The sequence below is a fragment of the Danio rerio genome, chromosome 18 (genome assembly GCF_049306965.1).
Source record: "Danio rerio strain Tuebingen ecotype United States chromosome 18, GRCz12tu, whole genome shotgun sequence".
Taxonomy (NCBI): Eukaryota; Metazoa; Chordata; class Actinopteri; order Cypriniformes; family Danionidae; genus Danio; species Danio rerio.
In genome coordinates this window covers 26,554,007-26,579,713 of record NC_133193.1, presented here as the reverse complement: position 1 = coordinate 26,579,713, position 25,707 = coordinate 26,554,007, and the positions used below count along the sequence as shown (strand labels likewise).

The 25,707-nt window shown below is 34.2% G+C and overlaps 1 protein-coding gene across 3 annotated transcripts in view; it reads left to right on the top strand.

Moving 5' to 3' along the window:
• slco3a1a (solute carrier organic anion transporter family member 3A1a) overlaps window positions 1–25,707 on the top strand; it is a 107,333-nt gene that overhangs the window by 23,618 nt on the left and 58,008 nt on the right. The window contains exon 1 of one of the 3 annotated variants that reach the window (XM_073929464.1): window positions 21,590–21,854. The exons of the other annotated variants lie outside the window; for them this stretch is intronic. The gene's annotated coding sequence lies outside the window, so the exon portion shown is untranslated. Of the gene's footprint in view, window positions 1–21,589; window positions 21,855–25,707 lie in introns of those variants that run through there. 3 annotated transcript variants of the gene reach the window in all.

Sequence of the window (25,707 nt, the reverse complement as noted above, 5' to 3'; positions counted from 1 at the left end):
AGCCTGTTATGTGCCATAAAGCACTGGGTCAATATGAAAAAGAGCAGTCTGTGTAAACATATTCCAGATGATCAAGAGTGATATAATAAGATTGTTGCATTATTTTATATTATTATTATTTTTTTAATACATATGTCATTTTAGCTTGAAAACTCCAAGCCAAACCTTAAGCAGCACAAAAGTGTAGGCCAAATCAAGTTGTTGATTGATTTTTGTAAAATATAAAGATTCAAAATAATACATAATTAGTGTTTTGGTGCTGCACTGTCCTCAAAGTTTTATGTTATCTACTGATTCTTGTTCTAAATATACACAATGCTTTATTTTTGTTATAAAACTGTTGTCACAATGATAGACATTTTATTGTTAAAAGTGTTTTCACACACACACACACACACACACACACACACACACACACACACACGCACACACACACACAAATAATTAATCTAAAAAACAAGACAGAACATGACTTTAAGATTATCCTCAGTGCAGAAGTATACTCAACGTCACTAACTTGTTGATTTAGCAGTTGTCAAGGTGACAAGAACAAGACAAATGTCATGTTCAGAGATAACAGGAAACATATCTTATCAGTACAGGAAGCAAATCTTATCAAAGTGCACAGATTTCCAAGTCTCAAAGTAGGTGGGCTGTGATTTATTTCACATGACTGCTGTGTGCATCTCAGTGATGAGAGCAAGAGGAGAAATGTTAAAGGAAAAACTAAATTCAGTCGCTGTTTGATGCTTTATAGCTTTTATATTGAGGAGTATGAAAGCCTGCTTACAAATACAAATTACGTCCCACTTTGCATCTCACAATTCAGACCTTTTTTCTTGCAACTCTTTTTCTGAGTTCATTTTGTTTCTCACTTTTTTTTCTCACAGTTTAGATTTTTCCCTGAGAATTTTGTCATTATATCTTGCAAAAGTGACTTGCTAATTATTTATTACATATTTTCTTGTTGGCTAAGTCCTTTTATTTATACGTAGTCTCCACAGTGGAATGAACCTTCAACTTATCCAGCACGTTTTTACGCAGCAGATGCCCTTCCACCCGCAACCCATCTCTGGGAAACATCCACACATACATTCAAACACACACTCATTCACTACAGACAATTTGTCCTACCCAATTCACCTGTACCGCATGTCTTTGGATTGTGGGGGAAACAGGAGCACCCGGAGGAAACCCACAAGAACGCAGGGAGAACATGCAAACTCTACACAGAAACGCCAACTGAGCCGAGGCTCGAACCAGCGACCCAGCGAACTTCTTGATGTGAGGCGACAGCACTTCCTACTGCGCCACTGCGTCACCCTTTTATGACATATTTATAATATATCGGTCACACTTTACAATAAGGTTCATTAGTTAATGTTAATTAATGCATTTACTAACATGAACAAACAATGAACAATACATTTACTACTGTATTTGTTCATGATAGTTGACGTTAGTTAATGTAAATACAGTAGTTCATAGTTAGTTCATGTTAACTCATGGTGCATTAACTAATGTTAACAAGCATGGACTTGGATGTTAATAATGCATTAGTAAATGTTCAATTATGATTAATAAATGCTTTACATGTGTTGTTCATGATTAGTTTATGTTAGTAAATGCATTAACTAATGAACCTTATTGTAAAGTGTTACCAATATATCTATTTCTTTCAAATCTGAGTTTGTAAAACATCTCATAGACTTTCCTCAAATATAGGTGTTCAATTTATTCAAGTTTTTGTGAATTTATTTTGCACAATAGCAAATTTATTTATCTTGCAATCTTGACTTCATTTCTCACTAGTTTCAGTTTGTCTTTTAACTGTGATTTGTTTTTCAAATCTGTCAGATGCAAACATTCAGTTGTGAGGTTATAGTTTAAAGTGGTAAAATGCAAACACAATTTTCCAATTTTAGAGTTTGCATCTTTTAAGTTAAAGCCATACAACTGTTTGTTTTTCTACTAAAGCTCTTCTAAATGAAAATAAATGTTCTGTCATTTTGAGTTAAAGGTTTCAATTACTTTTTTTTCTTTTCCTCAAACATGTTTTTAGGACTTTCCTACGAAATGCACTTTCAGTATGAAAAATAGTGGCGTAGTAATGTTTAAAAACCAAGGATGAGATACAAACAAACAGTTTTTTCTTTTTCTTAGAGCTGCTCATTTATTTTGCACAATATTTATTGGCAATCTTGCAATTTTACCTAATTTCTGAGGTCATCTTATAAATGTTGACTTTTTTCAATTTTGTGAGACAAAGTACAGTTGTAAGGTAACAATTTCTATCACCATTTTCTCAAAGGTTTGAGATTGCAACTTGCAAATTGAAGTTGTAGCCTCCTAACTTTACATTTATGTCCCTCAAAACTCTTAAATTGCAAGTGTACCTTCTGCCATTCTCGCAAAAAGGTTTCAATTACTTTTCATAATGAAACACTCTTTCAGGTCAAGACAAAAGCACTTTCAGTATTAAAATGTTCAGCAATTTCAGAAAACCAATGACCATAGCATGTTCTCACTCATAAATTGCCTTAAATCTTGACTATTGTGTAATTACATTGTATATTATTAAAAGTTGATATTAAAATATATTTCAAAATAAGTGCTATTTTGTAGGCCTATATGGCTAGTAACTATACTCCCATTCCGGTATAATAATCAAGGAACTATGGCCTAGATGCAAAGGCTGTAGCAAGCACAATAATATTACACAACAACTGAAAATACATCACAGGTTACTAGGTAACAGCGCTGCATGATATCATTGCGCCTGCTGAAACCATGATACGACAACAAAATTTCTTGATTATTACGCTGGAATGGGAGTATAGTTCCTGGAAATTAACTTGTCATTTTCCTTTGATCTTAGTACACAATGTAACTACAGAAGAGTCTATTTAAATAGAAAAATTATACAATATTTATTTTTGAAGGGGCGAGATGCTAACGGTCTAATCTGATTCAATGATTTATGTTAAGCTAAGCGGAAAGTGCTCGCGTCAGACTTTCAATAATGGTAAATTTTAATTCATTATTTAACTCTATAATCTTATTTTCAAAGATACATTTCCTTTTTAAATAGCCTTTGTATTCCACGTTCGGGCAATTTTCTCATTTAACATACGACAAGAGTCCTCTCCAATCATATTTCATTCTTTCTTTCTTTGCAAAGTACTTATTGTGTTGTATGGATTTTACTTTCCTTTCAGGTTTTTTCTCAAGTTATGCAAAATCCTTTCTTCCTTTTCCTGTTGAGTGATGCTACTTACCCCATAGTTCTTAAAAAAAACTTGCAACAGAAAAACCCGTCATTTCAAAAGGGTTTTGGGCAAGCGCAGTTCTTGTTTGACAGCTTGCAGTGGGAAATGGACACACACTGATTTCAGTTTGCAAGCTCAGAGGGAGATTTGAAGCTGTTTCTCCACCGATAAGCCGCACTGCGGAGTTTGAAGGCAAACAAGCAGCGTTTCGTTTGAGAACAATGTTGTATTGTAGTGAAGGCTGTGCTCAGCTGATCGGCTAAATCCCGAGGCTGCAGGCATGGCATGTGCTGCATGAATAGGCCAGATTGTTCAGCCATCACTGAGATTTCTTTTTTTTAATGTTTCACTAATATATTCTCAATTTGCAACACAACAACAACCTAGCTTGTGTAATTGTTTTTCCACTTGTAGAAACCGTTCAGGTTTATTTGCAATCCACTGATGTAAGCTAAATGCTTGATTCGAATGAGTGAAACCTTTTATGTGTTGTGAATGAACTAGTGCATATCAAAGCAATGCATTTGAGTTATTTAGATTTTTATGCCTTAAGCTTGAGGATTAACATTTAGATGAAGATATTTTCAGAGTGGCCGCATGCTGTTATGTTAATTTTTATTCAGTTTTGGGGATGTAGTGAATATTTGTGTTGATTTCGTGGCAGTATCATCTTCAGGCTTATTCATTTATTGCATTTATTTGATCACCAATATAGGAATATCAACAATTTTGTGAAATATGATTATAAATTGAATTTTTTATATTTTTTAAAAAATATTATAAAACTTTAAATATTGTATGTTTTTTTTTCTTCTTAATTGTCTTTCTTCAGAAATCATTCTTATGCACTGATATGGTGTCCGATTATGATTGATTGTTACTGGTGCTCAATAATTAATAATGACATAATTATCATTAGATTTTTTTCTGCTATTTGCTTCTTTTTTGTAATAATAATTTCTAAAATAAAAGCAACCCATACTAGAATGATTGGTAACTTTATTTTGATGGTCCATTTGAGTATTAGTAGACTGTCTGCTTAATATCTGCTGATAATGCTCCTTCAATTGACATTTAACTGACTATAAGAAACTTTGCAAGTACATGTCAACTTAGACTAACCCTAACTCCAACCTAACAGTCTACTAACAGCAATGTAACTTAAATTCAACTAACGGACCATTAAAATAAAGTGTGACCGAATGAATTCTGGAATATCCTGTGACACTGTAGATTAAAGTCGTTACCACATTCACAATTTATTTTTATTTGTTATTAAATAAATGCAGCTTTACAAAAGAAATACAACGATTAAACAATACAATATTATGCATTAGCATTTAAATGAAGTAGTTTTTAGTTGTTTTCTGAACGGATAAGTGTCTGACAGGAAAACCAGGCAGACTTTATATATGCACATAACCATATATAGACCCTATAAGAGCCTCGGTTACCCTTTATCTTGATTGAGTTAGAACAGACCGCATGATTGTGTCTTTTTATTGCCTGTCAGCTTCATTGAATGTGGCTTTCCGGTCAGTCTGAACCCACAGTTCTATTCTGTACTCCTGCGCATTGCATTCATATGTTTCAGTACACCCCTGCACCTCTCCACAGTGAAAGCCTTCATTAGTGGAGCTTAAAAAACATTCATTAGCAAATTTAGTGTTTTAATGCAAGATGCTCTCAAAGGAAAAAAGCTTCATGAAATACACCTCAGCGTCTGTTATTATCTAACAAGATCTTAAGTGCTAATAAAAGCTAGGCTTAATTTTTTTCCTACTTAAAACTTAAACGAATACTAAATAGAGCTTTTATACTCCAGAAAGCTGTTGGAGAAATATGGTAATGTTGGATGAGACAATTACGACCTGTTGGCTATAGCAACAACTGACTGACTTAATGGTGAGGCTTATTCCTCTAATAAACACCTTCAGATGCATTAAGATGCATGCATGACATGCAGGTGTTTTCTGCTATAATATGTGCCTCAACCTAAATTACAGTTTCATTCCTTTCATATGTTTCTTTGCACGTTTCAGAAAACAAATCCACTAGAGGGCGCTGTCTAATGCTTTTGAATTTGAAATACATTACTTAGAGTATGTTTTGTTGTATGTTGTAAGATCAACGTCATTCTTTTATACGTTAACAAAAGATCACAGATTACAACAAAAGATTACAGATCACCTAAACACTGAAATAAACTCTTCCCTTAACCTATTCAACCAGTATATTGCTTTCGAATGCAAACATTTGAGGATAAAATGGACTGCGACCACGTTGTTGTAACTGGATTTCACATTGCTTTTTATCTCTTTTGCGGAACTGTGCTTCGCTGGATTTGAACCCCAGTGCTTGCATGACAAAAACGACACCGTACAAATGGAGCTACCTTATAGACAGCATTAAGGTGTCTTGTGGTATTTATTTAGTGTTGTGCAAAGAACCGAACAAATATAATCCTTTATTCAATGATAATTTCACGGTAACTATTATAGCTGCCCTGTAGCGTTTATTTACCTGAAAACTGCAATCTAAGGTTTGTTGAAGTATTTTTTTGCAGTTTCACAAAAATGTAGGCTAAAGCACATTTTTCCAATGAGATTCTGTGGTAACTAATTTGTTTTAGGCGGTTATGACATTAGGGGCCCTATCATACACCTGGCGCAATAAGGCGCAAGGCGTGTTTGCCGTGGTTTGTTGCAATTGGCATATCAGCACAACTGTAACTTGTATTTGTATAAGGTTATTAGTAGTAGTAGTAGTATTTATTATATGCATATTTATATTTGTTTTATTATATTTGCCGGGTTTTGGAGATGTATGCGTCACTATATGGAGGAGAATAGAAAGTGTGTTTTAATACAACTGAGTTTTTTTTTTTTTACTACATTTTATTATTAATGTTAATTTATTTGTTTGCTAGAAATTAAAACTGAATTTGGAAATAGTTTTGAAACAAATCTTTGCACTCAGCAAACAAAATTAAATAAATAGGCTAATGTATGTCTATATTTAAGAGAGTTTCCACTGTTTTCTTACTCCATGAAAGTAAAGGAGTAAAAGTAAAGAGAAAGTAAAGTGGCCAAATGGAGGAGGCTTGTTCTTTATCCTTACTGCAGATGGTCTGTTTAACTGTTTTCTCGTTAGTGAAGCATTCAGTTTTTCCACTTACAAAGTCTGCCGTGTAACTAGCACATGCGCCATGGCGTGACACAACTGACTCTAAAGCAAATAGAAGATGAGTTTCTGATTGGTTTAATGCACATTATGCTCAAAACACAACGATATCTTGTTATGCCAAAAAGCACAGCCCTGTTAGACCATGCCTCAGGGTGCAGACCTTGTTTTTCCATCCTTAAAATAGCAAAAGCTGACTTGGACATGCCCTTAATGCTTTTGCAACATGCATTTTAGATCATTAAAATAGCCCTAGATCCCATTATTGTACCTGTATTTCTAGTAATTGCGAATTACTGTTTAGCAAGGTGACAATATATCTTTCCATTGAAACTTAATTTCTTGTAAATTTTCATTTTATATTCAACAATTTGATAACATCTTGCATTTGCATTCTTAGTTGTTTTTTTTTTTTTTGCATTGACATTCAGCAATATACTTTATTTTTTGTTTTAACAATGTGACTACAATCTAGCCATAAATCCTATATCCTGTAGTTTTGACTTTAATCTTACAGTTAAAATTATCGACTATGCATATCAGTTATCAGCAGGGGCTGTGATTTGGGGAATCTAAGCAACTTCAGGTATGGGGTCCTAGCAATAAAACTCAAAACATTCCTAAAAACTTTCTCTATTTTTTTTTAGTTGTTTGCTTGTTTTTTGTAAATACTGCATCTTAAAATATAAATTAAATACAATAAATTCAGAAATGAAAAGCAAGCCCATAAACTAACTATGTGTACAGGTAATTAGCCTTATTTGTGATTAGATTGTAATATTTGCATGTGCAGTACGGAAGGAACGTTCCACTATTCATGAGAGCTTCCAGTTTTATAAAGAAGTAATAACATAAAAATCTTAATGGTTATCGACAGATTTTTCAACGTACCATCAAAATGTACAAAAGAGCTATAGCTATTTAATATAGACTTCTTGGCATTAGTCCGGGCCCGCTAATTCCCTCAATATTTGAACCAATGTTATGTCTGTATTAATTACATCTTCAAACGTAGCTTAATATCTCACAGTCAATCTTGATCCCTCACATTATGACTTTATGTCTTGCTATTTCTTATGTATTATTTACAATTTTTTAATGTATGTATCGTTAAAGTTAAATCAAATTGATTCGATGAAAATAAAATAAAAATGCAACAAGAGCCATGCTATCCATACATTTGTTGTCTGATAATGAATAAGAAACTTGTGAACATTTCTTGTATATGACTGCTATAATTTTGGAATGCATGTTTTCACTGTAGCAGTAATTTTAAAGTACAGTCATCCATTCTAAATGGCAGAGGTCAGTAAGCTATGCATACTGTGTTTTACTTTATGCCCTGTGCTTTACATGTGTCTGCAGTCTACTTAAATAAGACCATCAGATGACTGACACAAGTGCTTTTAGAGCGGTCTTCTGGTTGATCTGTGTAGGAGTGGAGACGTAATTAAAGAATGAGGCTGGAATGCCAACCAGCCAGCCATGAGGTAGGTCTGAACTGGCCCGGCAGCACATGCATACCGACAGTCCTATGAAAAAAACAACTCCCACAGGGGGAGCTTGGCTTTTCCTGCTTCCTTACTGTAAAGCCTCCCACAAATTTGCCCGCCGTGCCAACTGCTTTTCATCAGAAAATGCACAGATTTAAGCTATTAGGTCACTATTAGCCCCCTCTTCTTGCTGTAGCTGATGCACACATGAAGATGCATCATGTATATGCTGAGGCAGCATAGTGGTGTGTTAGTGGACACCTTTAGGAGCAACAGTAGGTCAGAGGTCACCCTTTTCTGCAACACTGCCTGAACATATCGCTGTAGCAGCTCTATCTCTGTGTTTTGGACTATATCTAACAAACTTTTTTGGCTTTGTACCTGGCAACTATTAATCAATCGTGTATTAAAGTAATGTAATTGATGTAATACTTGTAATTGGGGCTATATATGGTGTTATACTATATATTTAATACATAGTACTATATATATATTATTACATATTATATTACTTTATTTGCATTTGCAGTATATATTTCAAGTTGCATCTTAAATGTAATATCCTACAACCACAATTATTTCTTATAATTATGATTTTATATCTCACTGTGTCTGTATGCACAATACCTCCTCTTCGGACCTTCTTTTGGGTTCAGAACTTAATTCACCATGGTAGAAAGGTGCTGGAACCATTACTTTAATAATGTAACTTAAACTTTTGGTATATATTAACATGATAGGATCACCCAGCTATTGCAGATTTGTCAGGGCTAATTCGCAAGAATGTCACATCCGATCCTTTCAGAAACGAACAAACGTGTGAATGACATCAAAAAAATTAAGGAGAAATCCGAAAAAACAAATTAGCAAATGATTCTTTCAGCAACCTAAAACATGAACAAACTTCCATGTTTAGCTATTATCATCACCCTTTGGACTATTATGAACACAGAATGACGGAATTACTTTCTAATAAGAGGTTACAAGTGCTGGTGAAGATAAAAGATACAAATGAGAGGTTTGCACTGACTGTGGGCTATATGTTGCTTGTTGTTGATGAACACAAATAAGGACTAAATGTATGCGGTGTGTAGTTTTTTCGGTAATTGATAACATATCAGAGTCTGTAAGGGTCTGTATGTGTTCACACTGTAAATGTTGCATTTATTTATTTATCTTATATAATTGCAGATGTTACAGTAGGCTATTTCGCACTTATTGATCTGCAGTTATAATCAAATCATGTTCATAGTAAGGTTAGAAATGAACATTTATACACAAGTATTTATGTGTGTAAAGCATCTGTTTTCTGAGAAGTGCTTCTCGCATTATATGTGAACGACCTGTACAGCTTTACTTTGACATTTCCTCGTGCAAGAATGATGTACTAAATAATAATGACTAAAACTTTCTGTCCACCATATTTCGGCTGTGAAAACACAAGCCTGATGAAGGTGACTCACACTCAACCGTACCGTACCGTACTGTACCACTCAGTGGAAACGACCCATGAGTTTCACATGGTTCATAACAATGCTATGCTAATCCTAACAATGCAATGCTAATAATCTTATCAATGCTTAGTTGCTACTATAGGACCCAAAGTATGCCTAAACAACAGCCTCCATGCTACTACAGCAGCACCTTCCTGATCCATTAATAGAAAACAGGATGGACTCATAATTTCATTTTACTTATGCCAAGTTCTTTTCAAATGTTGACTTTATCATTTGACAATATTTAACTATGTAGCTGATCGTCATGTCATTTATAAGAGTTTGCTTTTTTACTGCAGATAAACAAAGCATTTGCCTGCTAGCAAACAAATACAGACAGGACTCTGGAGTCAAAATGGACGCTGTTCCCAGAGCTCCTGTAACCTTTTGCAGTCCACTGCTAATTTTGGGTCTTCCCACAGGGGCTCGACTGAAAACAAATCGCAGCAAGTACATACAGGGATCAGGGTACTGCCATGATAGTCAGGAATGCTTGAACCCCAAACTGGGTCACCACACTAAATAAATAAATACAAGATTTTTGCTGTTCGTTCAATTCAAATTAAGCTTAAACAACGCAATTTCTTTTGACACTTTATTTGTATTATGTTTTAACTCAAATCTTTAAAAAAATAAATCATTTTGTACAGAGATGACATCAATATATTTTGTTGACATATAACTGAGTGGGTAGTTGATTCATAGTCCAGCATGATTTGCATGTGTTAAAAAGAGAAACACCAAGTGTAGTTAGTTGGCTGTTAGGTAAAGAGAAAGACCTGGGTTATTTTAGATTACTTGTTAATCGTAGTTATTTATTTGCTTATATTGACTTAGTTTGAAGATTTTTTAATTAAGTTTGGTGTTACCAGCTTCATTTACATCAATAATGTTTGTTGCTTCACACAAAGAGCCATTAATCTTTTTTTTATCTGCCTGGTCCATATCTTACATTTACAAACAATCAACGTTATTAAAATAGTTGTGGATTTGACCTACAATTATTAACAAAACATTCTTTTTTATCTCAGTGATTAAGATTATTTAACTCAACAAGAGTAAACTGTGTTATATTCACAAGATAATATGAAAAGTGAAAGTGGTTTGGTCTAATTAATTCTAATATGACCATTTGCCCAAATATTAAGTTGAAGTATTACCATTCCATATGTGGAAATGTGGGTCAATATTATATTAAGTTCCACCAATGATTTATTTGCATGCTTTACATGCTTTCCAGTGTCAGTAACATGATTCCTGTATGTTGACGCAGACGATTGGATGGTCCACAATCTGTAGACAGGGTTTATTCACTTAAACACATTGAGTATCCAATATCTAGTAACTGATTAAAATCAATGAGGTTACAAAAATTTCCAGACAAATCTACAACAAAAGCTATAGATTCAGAAATGCATGGACAAAAATCACCAAAACATTGATAAGGAGTCTTTCTACTTGGGTTTCAAATTGAAAAATGTAAAAATTGGCCAGTGATGTTTGTAAAAAAGTAAATATGCAATTTTATGCAGTGAAGTCCAAATATTGCAGAGGTAAATGCTGCTTGCTTTACTCTTCTGGGAAGAGTTAACCCAGACCTGCTCTGGGCTTCATCACTGCACTCGGGCCAAAGAAGAAAAGGCAGATGAGTGGCTGATAAAGGCAGAGAAGAAGTTGTTGGTTTGGATGCTTAACAGTGTCTTTAAAATACAAAATGCAAGCAGCAAATTCACTGTTTGAAAATTAGTTTGAACTAATTTAATTTGTTGAAGTTTGGCTAATGTATGTGGTAGATGAATTTTTGCCTGCTGTTAAACATCTAATGTGTGCACCCTGTTAAGATATTGCGATCATTTCTCTATTTTTAAGCAGGATATTTATTTATTATTTTTCACTGTGCATATTACTATAGAATACAGATTACACCATCAATAACAATTTTGTTTACACAGCAAACATTTTGCATGCCACCACTCCAGTTACCAAAAACAAAAGGAAAAGATAAATAAATATAAGATAAAATAATAAAAAAATTTAAATGCAGGGTTATGTTTAACTAGAGCTATAAGCATGTCATTTGAATTATTTTTGTTATGCGAAATTAATAATGAATATGTTAACTGAAACAAGCTATTTCAAAAGCTATAAAATTATTTTATTTTAATAAGTTGAATAAATAGATATATGTAACCACACATCTTTTTAAATTGGTCTTAAATGTTTACGCGTTTACTTTTTCAGAATATGTGCATTATATGGAATTATGGTAGTCATTTTTCTTTAACATGTGGTTAAAATAGTAAATATTATATTAAAAATACAAGCAAAAATGACATATGTCAACAAGAATACTGAAACTAAAATGCTAAGCTTATTAAAATAAAAATATGTATAAGACTACAGTGTAAAAAAAATCTGTTTTCTATATTTTCAAATTGCATGAAGGGATCTTGATCTTTCTTACAACAACTTTTAACCTTGAAAAGTTAAAAAAGTGACTTTAATGAACATTTTTAATAGTTTAAAGTGATATATTGTCTAGGTTGCAAAAACCTGGTAATAAGCTGCCAAGACATTTTGTTATTTTACAAATTTTGTTCTATATTAATTTTTAAACAATATCTTGTCTCAAACTACTAAAATGGCAATAACACTGTTAAACTGTAGAGTTGAATTTCCAACATCAAAGTCAACAGAGCAGAGACATCATAAATGCAATTTATAACAGTAAATAAACACAAACAAATTAATTAACAGATATTTTTTCCAGTGTACTTGATAAAGATGCAGCAGTATTTTCCTTGCGATTTTGAAAATGTTGACATCTATATGACAAAAGAAACCACTTTACACATATCTGCACAAACCGCCTTTGTTATACACTGTTTCGTATACCAGGCCAGTATTTAGTGTTGTCATCTGATTAGTAAACAGTACCTAAAGAGATATGGCGATATGCCTTCATTAGCTCAGTGGTTGTGTCTAAACTACCTCCACTTTAATACCTGGTTTCAAATGTATGCATTATCATTTCAAAAAATGCTGTTGTTGTGTCAAAAAGTGGCTAAATGTACAAAGAGTTTCCAGTTTTTGACTGAAACTGTTGTGTAATCGACCCTCTTAAATAACATTGCTTTTAGGTACACTTACACTGTAAACCTAGCTGTTGCCATTACTGAAGATATTAGGTTAATATAACTTTCATTCATTCATTTTATTTTTGGCTTAGTCCCTTTGTTAATCTGGGGTTGCCACAGCAGAATGAACCGCCAACTTATCCTGCATATGCTTTATGCAGCAGATGCACTTCCAGCCGCAACCCAACACTGGGAATGTTAATATTACTTTACATTACTTAAAATTATCTTACTCATTGGACAGCAAAAAACTTTTAAATAATATTTTAGGTTATTAGTAATTAAAATTTCAATTTCTTTAAACGATTAACCATGTCTCTATTTAAAATGATTGGTTGCGCTAGAAATTCTGCCTTGAAAACCGCACTGATTGGTCGATATATGTTATATGATACAAGGAGGTCGTTTTGCTTGTGATGCTGCATTTTGCTGAAGCGCAGCAGGACAGAGGCACTACCTAAACCCATCTGACGAAAGAGAAAAGTTCAGTTAGTAAGTAGATAATTAAATGCTTATATGCATTATATACTTAATTGGTATATATACGCAGTGGTGGCACAGTGGATAGCACAGCAAGAAGGTCGCTGGTTCGCGCTACAGGTGAATTTTGTAGGCTAAATTGTCTGTAGTAAATGTGTTTATATCCTGATTGGGGGTTGAGCTTTGAGCTAACGACTCACCTCGTAAAAAAATTTATGTTTTTTAAAAAAAAAAATTTACATTTTTTTTTTTCCAACATGGTGCGGCTAAATATCAACTTCGATATAAATGGCCCTGGGAGTAAATAAATAAAGAATATATAAGCTAATAAATTTCAAAGTTTAGTCTATTAGCCATTTTAAGTTATCTGTACTTAAACATTAAAGTTATTTGTAATTAAACATTTAAGTTAATTTAATAATGAGACCACATTTGGTCAACTCAATTATTTGAGCTGTCGATTTCTCATTACTCAAACGAACTGAGGGAATCGCTTTCCTCAAATCATGTGAGTAGTCTCAACTTATTAGTTTTTACAGTGTAGTAATTTTATTACTAATAAATGTTAACAACATACAGTTCAAAATGTTGTAGCAATATTTGAAGTATTCCAGACAGAATCTTTATATTTCCAGTAAATATACTGAATTGTTTAAAATTTGTATAAATTTATTTTCAAACAGTTGAAGTTAAATTGATTAAATTCCTACACCTCCAAAGAAATAGATGTGTGACACCCATGACTGTTCCAATTATACTGAAAATGGTTAGCGCTACAGCACTTGAGACTAACTTAAAGAGAGGTTTGGTTACATTTGTCTTGTGCAGCAGTGCAGGAGTTGACAGGAGCCTGAAAGCAATAGGTTTGTCTGGGAGAGAAAAGACTGCTGGAGTCTGTTCCCTCACCCCCGCTGAGCAAGAGATGACAACGTTCATTGTTCTTGAATTAAACAAACAGGAGTTGATAAGGCGCGGTTCTGGCACTGAGCTTATCAGCGAGATGGAAAAACCCATTTAGAATCTAATCCTTCAAGATGACATTACATGTGCAGTGTTTAAGTAGCTTATGAGCATGCGTGGCTGACGGCAGGAGGTTAGGACTCGCGCTGTAGTGTCTCTGAAGGATGCAGAGGAGATAGTACTGCATTTACTGCAGATAGTGCTACTATCATAGTACGGCATGGAATTTGGAACAATATATATATATATTGTAATGTTTTATTTTCACCAGAAGACATTAATGGTTCTAGTTTTTGGAATTCATTAGTTCAAAATACACACTTTAATAAAAACAGTACATGAATGATATGTCAATGAAATGAAGAGCGTTTCATGATTTTATGAAGATTTGGGTGCAGAAATTGAAAATTTAAATATGAAAGAACGCTGTATAGACTTCAAAGTATAAATAATAATACACAATCTTTGTAGAATGTAACAAACATTTTTATTTAATGCATCTGAATGCTTCAAACAGATTGAAAACACATGCCTTGGCCTACATTTTGTAAAAACTTAAAATATGTTGCTCCAGGTGTGTTTCGATGCAAGTTTCAGATGTGAAATCCACTAGAGTGTGCTGTTTACATTTTTTTTAATCTGAATAACATTATTTAGTTTATGCTTTGTTGTTTGTTTCAGATACATGCACTTTTTGTCATACAGAACACATGCAAACTAATGTCCAACACCCTTTAAACCAAACCAATAATGTTTTCAAATGTTTCAAACATTAGAGAAAAGTGCATTGCAACTACATTTTTACCTTGATTGTACATTGCTTATATCTCTTTTGCGGGATCGTATTGGAATGGACTCAAACGCAAATACTCACAAAGTGAGCTGCTGAGAAAACTAACCTTGCCAGAATATTTGTCAATACAGAGATAGAAAGGTTAGACATGAATAAATGTATTTGATTACAAATCATATACATTAAATAGTTTTGCGATATTTATTTAGTGTTGTCTAAAGAACTCCACAAAAATATTCCTTTATTCATCATAAGTGTCACAATCACCAGCGACTTAATCCTTACAGATCGCTGGTAAACTCACAGATTGCATAGAATTACAAATCAGCCGGTATATGAACAAGCTCCTGTCATGCACCACACACTCACACCTGTTCCAGTTTCCCATTGATTAGACTCAAACAGCTGAGGCTGCTCATGGACTGATTACACTCACAAGCTCACTCTGACACCCTCATTGCTGAGTCTCATAATACTGAGTATGATTATTTATACGCATTTTCCGTGTTTGTACCATTTTGTTTATTTTACGCTGTCTGCTGTAGGGGTGTTGTTTCTTTGGTGCACCGCTATGCAAACGCAGACAATTTAGTATCAGTACAGTAATAATCATAATCGGTTATTACGTACTGACGTCATTTATCTCATATGTGATATGTCACGGTAGCTTACTATGGTGAGGGTCTGCAGAATGAGTTTTTCCCATGTATTTATCGGTGAACAGCGGCAGAGCGTTAAAGCTAATCGCGCAGCCCTCTTTCTGTTTAGCGCGTGACCAATCAAAGGGGTGTAAGAAAGAATTCGTTAGACAGGACTCAAAAAGTGTGCGGGATATTTATTTTGTTTATTTGCTATAAATGCTCATGTTGTTTTGTGCATGTGAGTTTTTAAAGGTACAGTTTATACATCTAACTGTTTGTTTTAAAGGACAAAATTGTATTCCGATTAGTATTTAATAGAGCTGCACGATTCTGGCTAAAATGAGAATCACGATTTTTTTACCTAAAATAAAGATCACGATTTTCTCACGATTCTGTTGGTGTAACTTAAAGGTTATTATGAGCGGGCTATCATTATTGCTATTTCTCAAACATGTGGTAAAAAAAAAAAAAAAAACTATATTAATATTATATGTAGGTGTACTGTTTATTCTCCTGCTCAACACTTTGTGTTCGCTAAGAAAGAAAATAGCATATCAAATGCTTGTTAGCCTAATCATAACTCTGTACTGCCATATGAAAGTATAAAACTGTGTATGGAAAGCAACATCAATGGACGGTAATGACCAAGATATCGAATTGAACCAAATCGATGGCATGATAATAGTAACCGAACCAAACCGTGAGACCAGTGTAGGTTCACACCTCTAGTCTTCTGCCTACCTTTTGACCTTTCTGTCTGTTTATTGACCACGACTCTAGATTGCCTGTATTTGCTTGTTCCTGTGTTGACTGTTGCTAGCCTGACCATCTCTGTTTAATAAACCTGCATTTGGATCCGCACCCCTGTTGTCCAGCATCCCCTTCACATTACAATAAGTGTGAAAAGGAACAACAGTTGTTGGCATACTACCCCATAACTGCAGTCAAACTAAAGTTGAAGGTCATTTTTAAGATTTGACAAAAATGTAAGCTGAAGCACCAATGTCCAATGAGCCTGTGTTGATATATTTGCATCCCTTTGTTTTCTGAAACATCATGACTTAAAGTAACAAACTTCAGTGTTCAAAAGATTACATTTATTACATTTGCCAATATTATTAATTATTAATATTGTGCCGTTGAAAACACAGATGCTTCACTCTGAAGTTACCAAAGGCACGTGCTAAATGGCATTACACTATTAAAATTATAGTTAAACATGCATGGGTCATGCAAAATATAATATTATTGCAATTTTAACAGTAAACAACTGTAAATGCTGTGTTAAAATCACGTCTCACATTGTCTAAAATTTTAGATAAACATTGTAATCAGTCTCTTAGAACAGTGTAATTTTAATGGCATCATCTGTTTACTTAAAATCCAGAGCTGGTGCAAACATATCCAAATCACTGTGATTAAATGCATCTTAAATGCTGTTTTCTCACCTCGGACTTTGTGGTTTGTGTTTATTTTCTTATTGGGAAGAAAGAGCGTAGCACATATTTATTTATCTAAACATCACTGTCAGCAGTGTGGGTGGCGTCAGGCTGTTTAATATCCATATACCACAAGCAAAGGTGTTTCCAACTTCTTTTTACTCAGAATACAAAACCGTCTTAACCATGAGTACTTTGGGACATCAATACCATAGATATATACACTAGATATCGTATACGGACCCTGAGTGTGCGTGAATAGTGCCGCCATATTTGTACAGTGCTCCCAGGACAAATGTGATTCAACCGCACTAGACAAGACATTATTACTACGTGAAGATGCGGGACTTTAGCGCTGTCTACGATTGTAGTTATGAGCAAACAAAGAAAACAAAGCACAAAGGCAGAACATTTCATAGGTAAGATTTAGTTTTTTACGTTTTTTGGATGTTATGAACTTTTGTGCTAAACAGGTAGCATTATTGATGATAATACAGTCACTTACTGCATTCACCATAAGGCAAAGTAGCACCAACTTACACTAAACACTCGGCTTATACTAGTTTTGTTGAATAAAATCAGCAAACAATGCAAAATAAATATGACAAGATGCTGCGGTGCCAGAAACTTGTATTATTGACGGCTAAGTGAATGAGACGTTCACAACGGAGATTCATTCACAAACAAATCGCTCCCTCCGTCAGTATAAGAAGTGAAAGCAGGAGAGGAGGTCTGTTTCAGAACATGATTAGATCAAATTTAACAGGGAGTGTGAATAGTACATTTCCAAACACACAAACACAAGCTTTTTGTCAGGAATGCCTGTGCGATCACTCATCCATCAGTGTAGAAAAGTGATGTAAAATTATAAGTTTCGTAATTAAACAAAAAAAAAAATGTACATACTGACCTCTGGGAAAACTCCCGATCATAGATATATGTGTATATGTGTAATTCTCTGGCTCTGGATGGCCACAGTCCTCCACGGCAGCTTGGTCCTGCATTCATTTCAAAGGAGCGCTACCCTGTACTAAAATGGCGGCTTTATTGATGCATTGCTTCTAATAGACAACAACAGGGTAGGCGACATCTAATGTATATTTCTATGCATCAATACAATCATATCTCGGTAATAACTGACTAAATTGCAACACACAGTAATGTTCGATTTTTTTTTTTTTTTTTTTTTAACGTTTTTATATTTGAATATAGAGTACATCTAAGGTTTAGTGGAAACTGGCATGCAGAAGGCCCGGACTTGAAAATATACAAAATATAATGTACTATCAGACTAATATGCACATACATTAGAAAAGATAAGATAAGTTAAAGTAAGATAAGTTAAAAAAGTTTCTGGCTGCAATTCACTTAATGGCCACTGGTGTCACAAATTTTATTTTACTGTCAAATACTGTTACTTTAAATGTATGATGTTGTGTTGTGTTTAAAATAAACAGGATATTACATAAATAAAGTTTTGAAAGTGGGCAGATGAGGAAAAATAATTATGTGGATGTTATGACAGACCAAGTGTAACAAATAAAACATTTCAAACAGATTTTGACCTACAAAACAGTGTTTGTGAAACTCAAGCTATCAAACGCACTAGGGCTGAACAATATATTGTTTGAGCATCGATATCACAATGTGTGTATCCGCAGTAGTCACATCAGAGGATTAGATTATTTAAATTAAGTTTAAGAGATAAAAATATTATTATTAAAAATAGAAAAACAATGATGACCTTGTTATTTTACGTTTGATTATTAATTTCTTTTCTTAAATGCTGTTAGACTCCCCAGAAAACCTTAAAGCACTGTTTATTTATCTTTTATTTTTGCTGTATTTATATATGCTCGTAATTTATTATAGTTTATGCTGATGCACTGCATAGAAAAGGTCTTGATCCTCCTAGTTGATCTACATTAATGAAATCTTTTCAAATAGAGCTATTCAAATCATCAGTTGAAAGTATTTTCATATCACAAAATATATCGCAGCAAAACAAAACATTGTCAGATTGTTTTAATATCTTACAGCCCTAAAAAACTCTCATATTTTTGTTGATTTAAAAATCCTAAAGTCAGAAATTGGATAAGTTAAGTTGGTTTCATCAACATGACACTTCTGCAGAGTCTGTCAGATAGCAGGTAAAGAGGGGATCCATGACAGAAAGAAATGAATCACGTGGGCAGAAGGCAGCTAGCTAAGGTGATTAGACAGAGGAGAGCGTGTCCAACCTCAGAGGAGCCACTGCTTTTGAACTTGGATGAAACTGTGATCAATTTAAATGGAACAAAGGCAGACTTCAAGATTAGCTTCAAGACTGCATTAGAAAGAGGTTGAGTAACATCACTGGAGTCATCTGGCGTCACTTGCTTACTTAATCCTATCATTGGTCAATCCAGCTCGCCAATCAGACTAAACAAATCCTGTGTAATAGAATAGAGCTACTTTCCATTCCAAACAATCTGTGCTTAGCAGAGACTGACATTCAGCCGTGACGAAGGAATAAAATACAGCATTTAAAAAAGGAACATTTTTATCTTGTGTTTTATTGCGTCATTTGTTCTTCATTATAAGCTTTTTTAGCATGACATACTGTAAAATGGTGTTTTGTAGAGTGTTTTAATGGGGGGAAAGTTTCTTGGATGTTTCTTGCAAGACTGCATTTTCATTTTTTTTTACTTTTTTTTCTTTTTTTTCATTTTTTAACTTTCATTCCTTTATATGACCAAACCCAGTTACTGAACAAGGTGTATTTAACAGTATATTATCAAAACACAAATAAATGTCAACCCTTTGACCATAATGCATTTGACAATTTACAAACACATGGCATTAGAGCACTGACTTTTGGCTTTAAATCAGTACTTTCACTATTTACTAGGAATGTCCATATCCTATCTTGAGATAGGAAATCAGGTCCGATCACGTGGCTTCAGATTCGATTGGAATAGGACGTTACCTACAGATCAGGACTCAAATATATATATGTATATATACAATATTCTCCTTATTTTTTCTCATATTTAGACCTCTTTATTGACTTAACACAGCAATAACAACGAGTGCGGCATGGTATCACTTTGTTGCAGAGACGCTATTGGATAAATGCTGGCAAAGTAGATCACAGAAGCAGCTTAAAGTGGAAAACGCGAGTATGTCTTCAGTCTGGAAGTATTATAAAGTTGATGACGACAGCATTGCCATAGCAAACTGTGAGATATTGGGATTGCCTGCCGGGTTATTTTAGGTTGAGGTGCTATTGTTTTTTTTTGTTACATTTTTTATATATTTACTGTCCAGAAGTGTAGATGTTATTTATTACTTGATCTTTAAGCTACCTAACAGAAGTGCTCTGTTTGTTAACAGTTAAGTTGTTGAATGTTAAAATAAGGTGAATTAAATAAAAAAATAAGAATCATCCTGAATCTCTTTTTGATCCGATCTGCTTTATTCTTTTTTTAATGTATTAAGTATCGGATTGGCTTTCAGTATCGGTAGATACTTCAAATCAAATGCTCGGACTCGAAGGCAAAAAACCTGATCAGGACATTTCTACTATTTACTAAACATGCAGAGAAGAATACGTCTGAAAAGAAGTGATCACAGCTATTTTTGCACCTGACCTTTCTGAATGTGCATTTGTAGGAGTTTCCCAGTCAGATCCAAATATCCTGGGAGGAAAGTGTTTAAATGAATTTAATGTTGTTTGACATGACAACAACATGAATGTTGTTTTTTGTGTGTTTACATACAGTAGAGAAATATGGCCACGGTGTAAATACACAGTACAATTACATGCTTATTGCTGCATTATATTGTTATGATAACATGATATTGTTGCCTTTAGGGATTTCCCTAAGATACCAAAAATAATGCAATTGGAATAACTACAGCAGTCGCTGTCATTGATATGCTATGAATAAAAAGATTACAACCACATGACGTGTGCAGATGTTGTATTAGTGTCCCATTTCTTAGGGGTAAAATGTGAAGCCCTTCACACTGGGGTTGGGGTAAAAAAAAAAAAAAACTAGAAATGGATTTGGGCCTTTGTCTCAGCTTATTATTAGATTTAGTAAATGGACTAATAGCGGACCAGTCATATTGTGCAACTCAGATGTTGCTTTAGTTGTTCTGTAATGTTCAGAATTCTTTGCTGCCTGGATCAAAGTATCCAAATATCTTCTGAAGCTGCTCAACCTTTGATTCGGACACACATAATTTTTATTCTCAGTTAACCAACAGTGTTTGGCCTGACTGCAGATGTGTCACAAGAGATGGCATTTTGGCAAACTCTTAAAGTGGTCATTTTTCAGCTATGAATGTCCCTTGAGGCCCAGAAAGTCTCCAGAAAGACAGAGTGGTCGACTGATGGTGATCCTTAAACTGCATCATCTACCACATTTCACCAATCCCCCTGACCTTGATAACCCTCACTGCTGAAATCTGGGTCACAAGTCTCTGTCTCTGCTGATTACAAAGCGGATTTTTTTTTTTTTGATGTTGTTCGAAAATATAGGGGGAGGGTTGCATTAAAAAATACAACTGTGGCTTGTCTGATTGTACTATATGGCCTTGAACCGATTAGATTGAGACACTCAGTCCCTCTTAAGGCACGCCATCTCACTGACTTTCACTGATCCCGGAACAGTGTCACTTCTAACCAGGGATGATTTGATTAGAATAGCCTGTTCTTAGAGATTCAGGTTGCCCTTGGCATTAGTGTAAATACCTGGATGCATTGATTGAGTGGTTTTTAAGTAGTAGCTCTCTAAACTCCCTTCTGCATGTTCAGCACTTCGTTTCAACAGGGATTTTGAGGCACAGGATAAGACTGTCTAATTAAATGGTTGCGGATCAATAACGGATGGCTATAATTATTGCATTCTGAATTCATTCACAATATTGATTGTTTGAAACATCCTCCACTATTAGGGAAACAGAAGCACTGTTGGTAAGTAAATATGCATAATGGGATTGTGCATTAAATACATCAGTGAGCTAATTCACAGCTCAGGTTTCCAACCATAATCCACTGTTTAGTGTTGGTCAGTTGAGACGTGTTTACAGTCAATACTGACTGTGGCTATTTGTTTTCTTTTGTTGGGGCTAGCGATAGATTGATACACTTTGAAAAGAAATGTTCTTAAAGGGAGGTGTTTGCTGAAATAGACTATTTTGAGTTCTTTAAAGAGCTAGTTTATTGTTCCTGTTTAAGTAACACCCATTACACGACCATTTTCTGGATGCATGGAACATTTTAAAGGAATTGTTCACCTAAAAATGAAACTTTACATACCTTCAAGTTGTTTCAATCTAAAATTTTTATGAGTTTTCTTTATCTTTTGAAGACAAAAGGAGATATTTTGAAACTGAAACCATTGACTTCCATAGGAAAAACAAATACTGTGAAAGTCAAAACAGGACATTTTGTGTAAAATCGAAAAAAGAAACAGAAACAGGTAAAATTTTTAATATTTGCTGTCATCTGATGTTTATATTTAAACTTAATTACATGATTAAATATAATCTTTAAAGCAGAACACTGGTCAGTTAGCCATTATGACATGTTTTTCTATGCTACTTAATAAATGTTGTAATATAAGATTCAAGTTTGTATTTTAACTTTATTTATATTAACTTTAATGTAATGCCAGTTGAAATTGCTAAACACTCACTTTTAGCCTTTTTTATTTTATTTAATTTTATTGTATTTAATTTTATTGTATTTAATTTTATTATTTTATTTTATTTTATTTTGTGAAAGACTTGATGGTCCCTATTACACATTTTGTTGGCTTTTGAATTGTATTGTTAGACCTTGATCTGTGTTCTGACAGCCTGTTATTGAAAAACTTTACAAAATAGCTTTTATTGACATTTTTAGTTGTTTAAGAGGCTATATTATCTGAGTTGGTCATGTAAATCACTGGTAATGATGCGGGTAATGAGCTTTTTAGTACTTTATTCTGTTATTTTACAGATTTGTTTCTTGAAGTGTGTAAGGTTAATGAATGTCAGTTAAGTCTTTGTGCTGCAAACCAGTGTGTTTATTGTTATGCGATATAATAAAACTGGAATAAAATAAATATTTTTAAGTTTGTGAAATTATGCAAAAAATTTAATGAATAAATAAATAAAAACAAATAATTGTAATGGATTAGTGTTTAAAGGTTTAGTTGATTAAAAAAAATCAAATTCCCTCAACCTTTATTCTCCCTCATAAACAGGGGGGGGGGGGGGCACTTATAAGTCAGGGGGGCTAAGAATTCTGACTTCAACTGTATATTTTTTGTGTGTTCAAAGTTAAATAAAAGTATATATATGTTAAATGTTTTTTTTTTAGAGTTCGCTGCTCACATTCTCTCATTTAATTTTTATTTTTTTCTCTAAAGAAGTTTTTACTTCTCTAACTTTTGCATGGATAGTGTCATACGCACATGTTTTGGGCATACGCCACAATTATAAATGAGACCCCTGTACCACCTCCTTTCCGGATGCAGTACAATTAGCAGCCAATTACGAATAGCATTGCTCTAAAGGGCCTCTTTATTCGGTGGCCTGGTTCCTCTCTGGATGCCGTGTGGAAATATCTGGAGAGTTGCTGTTGGCACTGTCAGGCTGGTAATTGGGCCAATGCACCTGCTGAAGGAGAGTAGAGCAGCTGTAGTCAATACTGCGCCTCCTCCTCCTCCTCCTGCAGTGCAGCTGGAGCTCTTCTCCAATCGCTCCATGGAGACTCAGGCCTGCTGCTTCCTCATGGCCACTGTCTGTCTGTCTCTCTGCGCTCAGGCCTCTGGCTGTTTCTGGCTATCAGCCCAAGAGAAACATCTGACACTGTAGTCAGAGTATGTTAGTAGACAGAACTGCTGGATTTTTGTCTCTGCTGTAAACTGTATGACGGCTGGGTATGATGTCATAGTTCAATATGATGCTTATTCAAAAACTGAATCCCATTCGATTTGTGATGCAGTTCGGTGATAACAGATTTAACACAGATGGTATTGATATTTCTAAAAAGGAAGTTTCAGATACTATAGTTTACTATAGTATTTTGTTTCTGCACATTCTTTACATTCGTTTATGTGTCTTTGTTCATCTTATGTATGTAAGTATCACTTCACTGCACAGATTTTTTTACAGATGAACTATATAGAAAAAAAAATCAATTTCCACAGTTAGAAAACTTTAGAAATACAGAATATAGAAAAATATTATAGGTGGGCATAGATTTTATTTTTTATCTAGATTATTCTTGTAATTAATCTAGATTAATCTAGATTGAAATGGCTCACTTGAATTCTGCCAAAGGCATTCAGATTATGTGTGCTACCCAAATCATAAGCCTTTGAGATCGGGTTTCTCAATTCTGGTGGCGCATTGGACAAGGGGCTCATCTCCTGTTTCCAAAATGCATCACAAACTGCTTGAGAAACTGTTCTACTATGATAATTGGTGATGAAAATAAATGATTTTCAATAAGATGTACTTGTGTTTACTATACCGACGCAAAAGGAATTCCATTGCATTCAATGGGTTGCCTCAGGTGTCATATGGAGACACTCAAAGCCTCGTATAATTTCATGTAGGATTTTTCGCCATATTTTCCGACAAGATCCACACACGGGGCTCTCAGTAAAGAGCCATACACACAAACATACACACACACATGGTGAAACGCTGAAGTTTTTTTCTTTCAATTTGCCATGCGTTAGTACATTCCATAACACTCTCACCAGTCCTTACTCAACAAACTTACTGGAATCTCAGCAAATACTTGCTTAACAGACTAAGAAATATATCAATATAAAGCTTGAAATCTGTCTATTAAAATGAAGACACTACACTAAAAAACTAATAGTTTTTTGGTTTTATAATTTGTATGAAACGAATGTGAGGTACAGTCTGTCCTGTCAAATACACATCACATGACAGCAACTACTCGACACCCACAAACGTGTAAACAAAGAGATTCGCCATCAAGACTAATTTGTGAATTGCTTCAGAAGACCAGCGTGATCAGACAATCATTATCCAGAGCATGAAAATGTGTAGAATGGCTGTAAATGAGGTTGATGTGGTGATCTTGTTTCTTTTGAGTTCCTTTTGAGCATGCACATTAGCTTGGGCAACCTGAAAATTTGCTGATTTTGTTTGATTCGGACATTTGGATATGAAACTTATGAGACAGTTGTTGGTTAATTTTATTGGTGATTCAAAATATGTAATGCAATTGTAAGCCTGGATAAAAGTTTTAGAGAATTTCATGTTTCCCCATTCAAACAGAAGCTTGCCAGAGCTTACTGCCCGAGAGGCGTTTCAAAGATGGCCGCCAAGTGAAATGACTTGCCTGAAAGAAAATAGTTGGGGGTTCAGTCCGCTGTGGTGACCTCTGATAAATCAGCGACTAAGTTGATGGAAAATGAATGAATGAATGAAAAAAGATCATTAAGAAATCTTTTTGTTGTCTTTCCTTTTTTTTGTTGTTGTTCTTTTTTGTTGTCCTTGCAGTGCAGTTCTGTATAAACAGTCAGGCAGGTCTGTTTGCAAACATGCCAGTGCTGCTTTTATAATTTTTTATCTTGTTTGTGGTAATGTGTGACTGCCACGAGCTACTGTTATACAAGCAGCATCTGCAAAGAAAGGGCAGTGATGCAGAAGATGCAAAGAAATTCAGAATGCCAATTTAGACCGGAGAAGAGATTGCTTGGGCATTATCTGTTTAAATAAAAGGGTCAAGGTTTAATTGATTAAGATGGTTTAGTTTTTATTTTAATTCCATTTTATATTTATTTATTTATTTATTT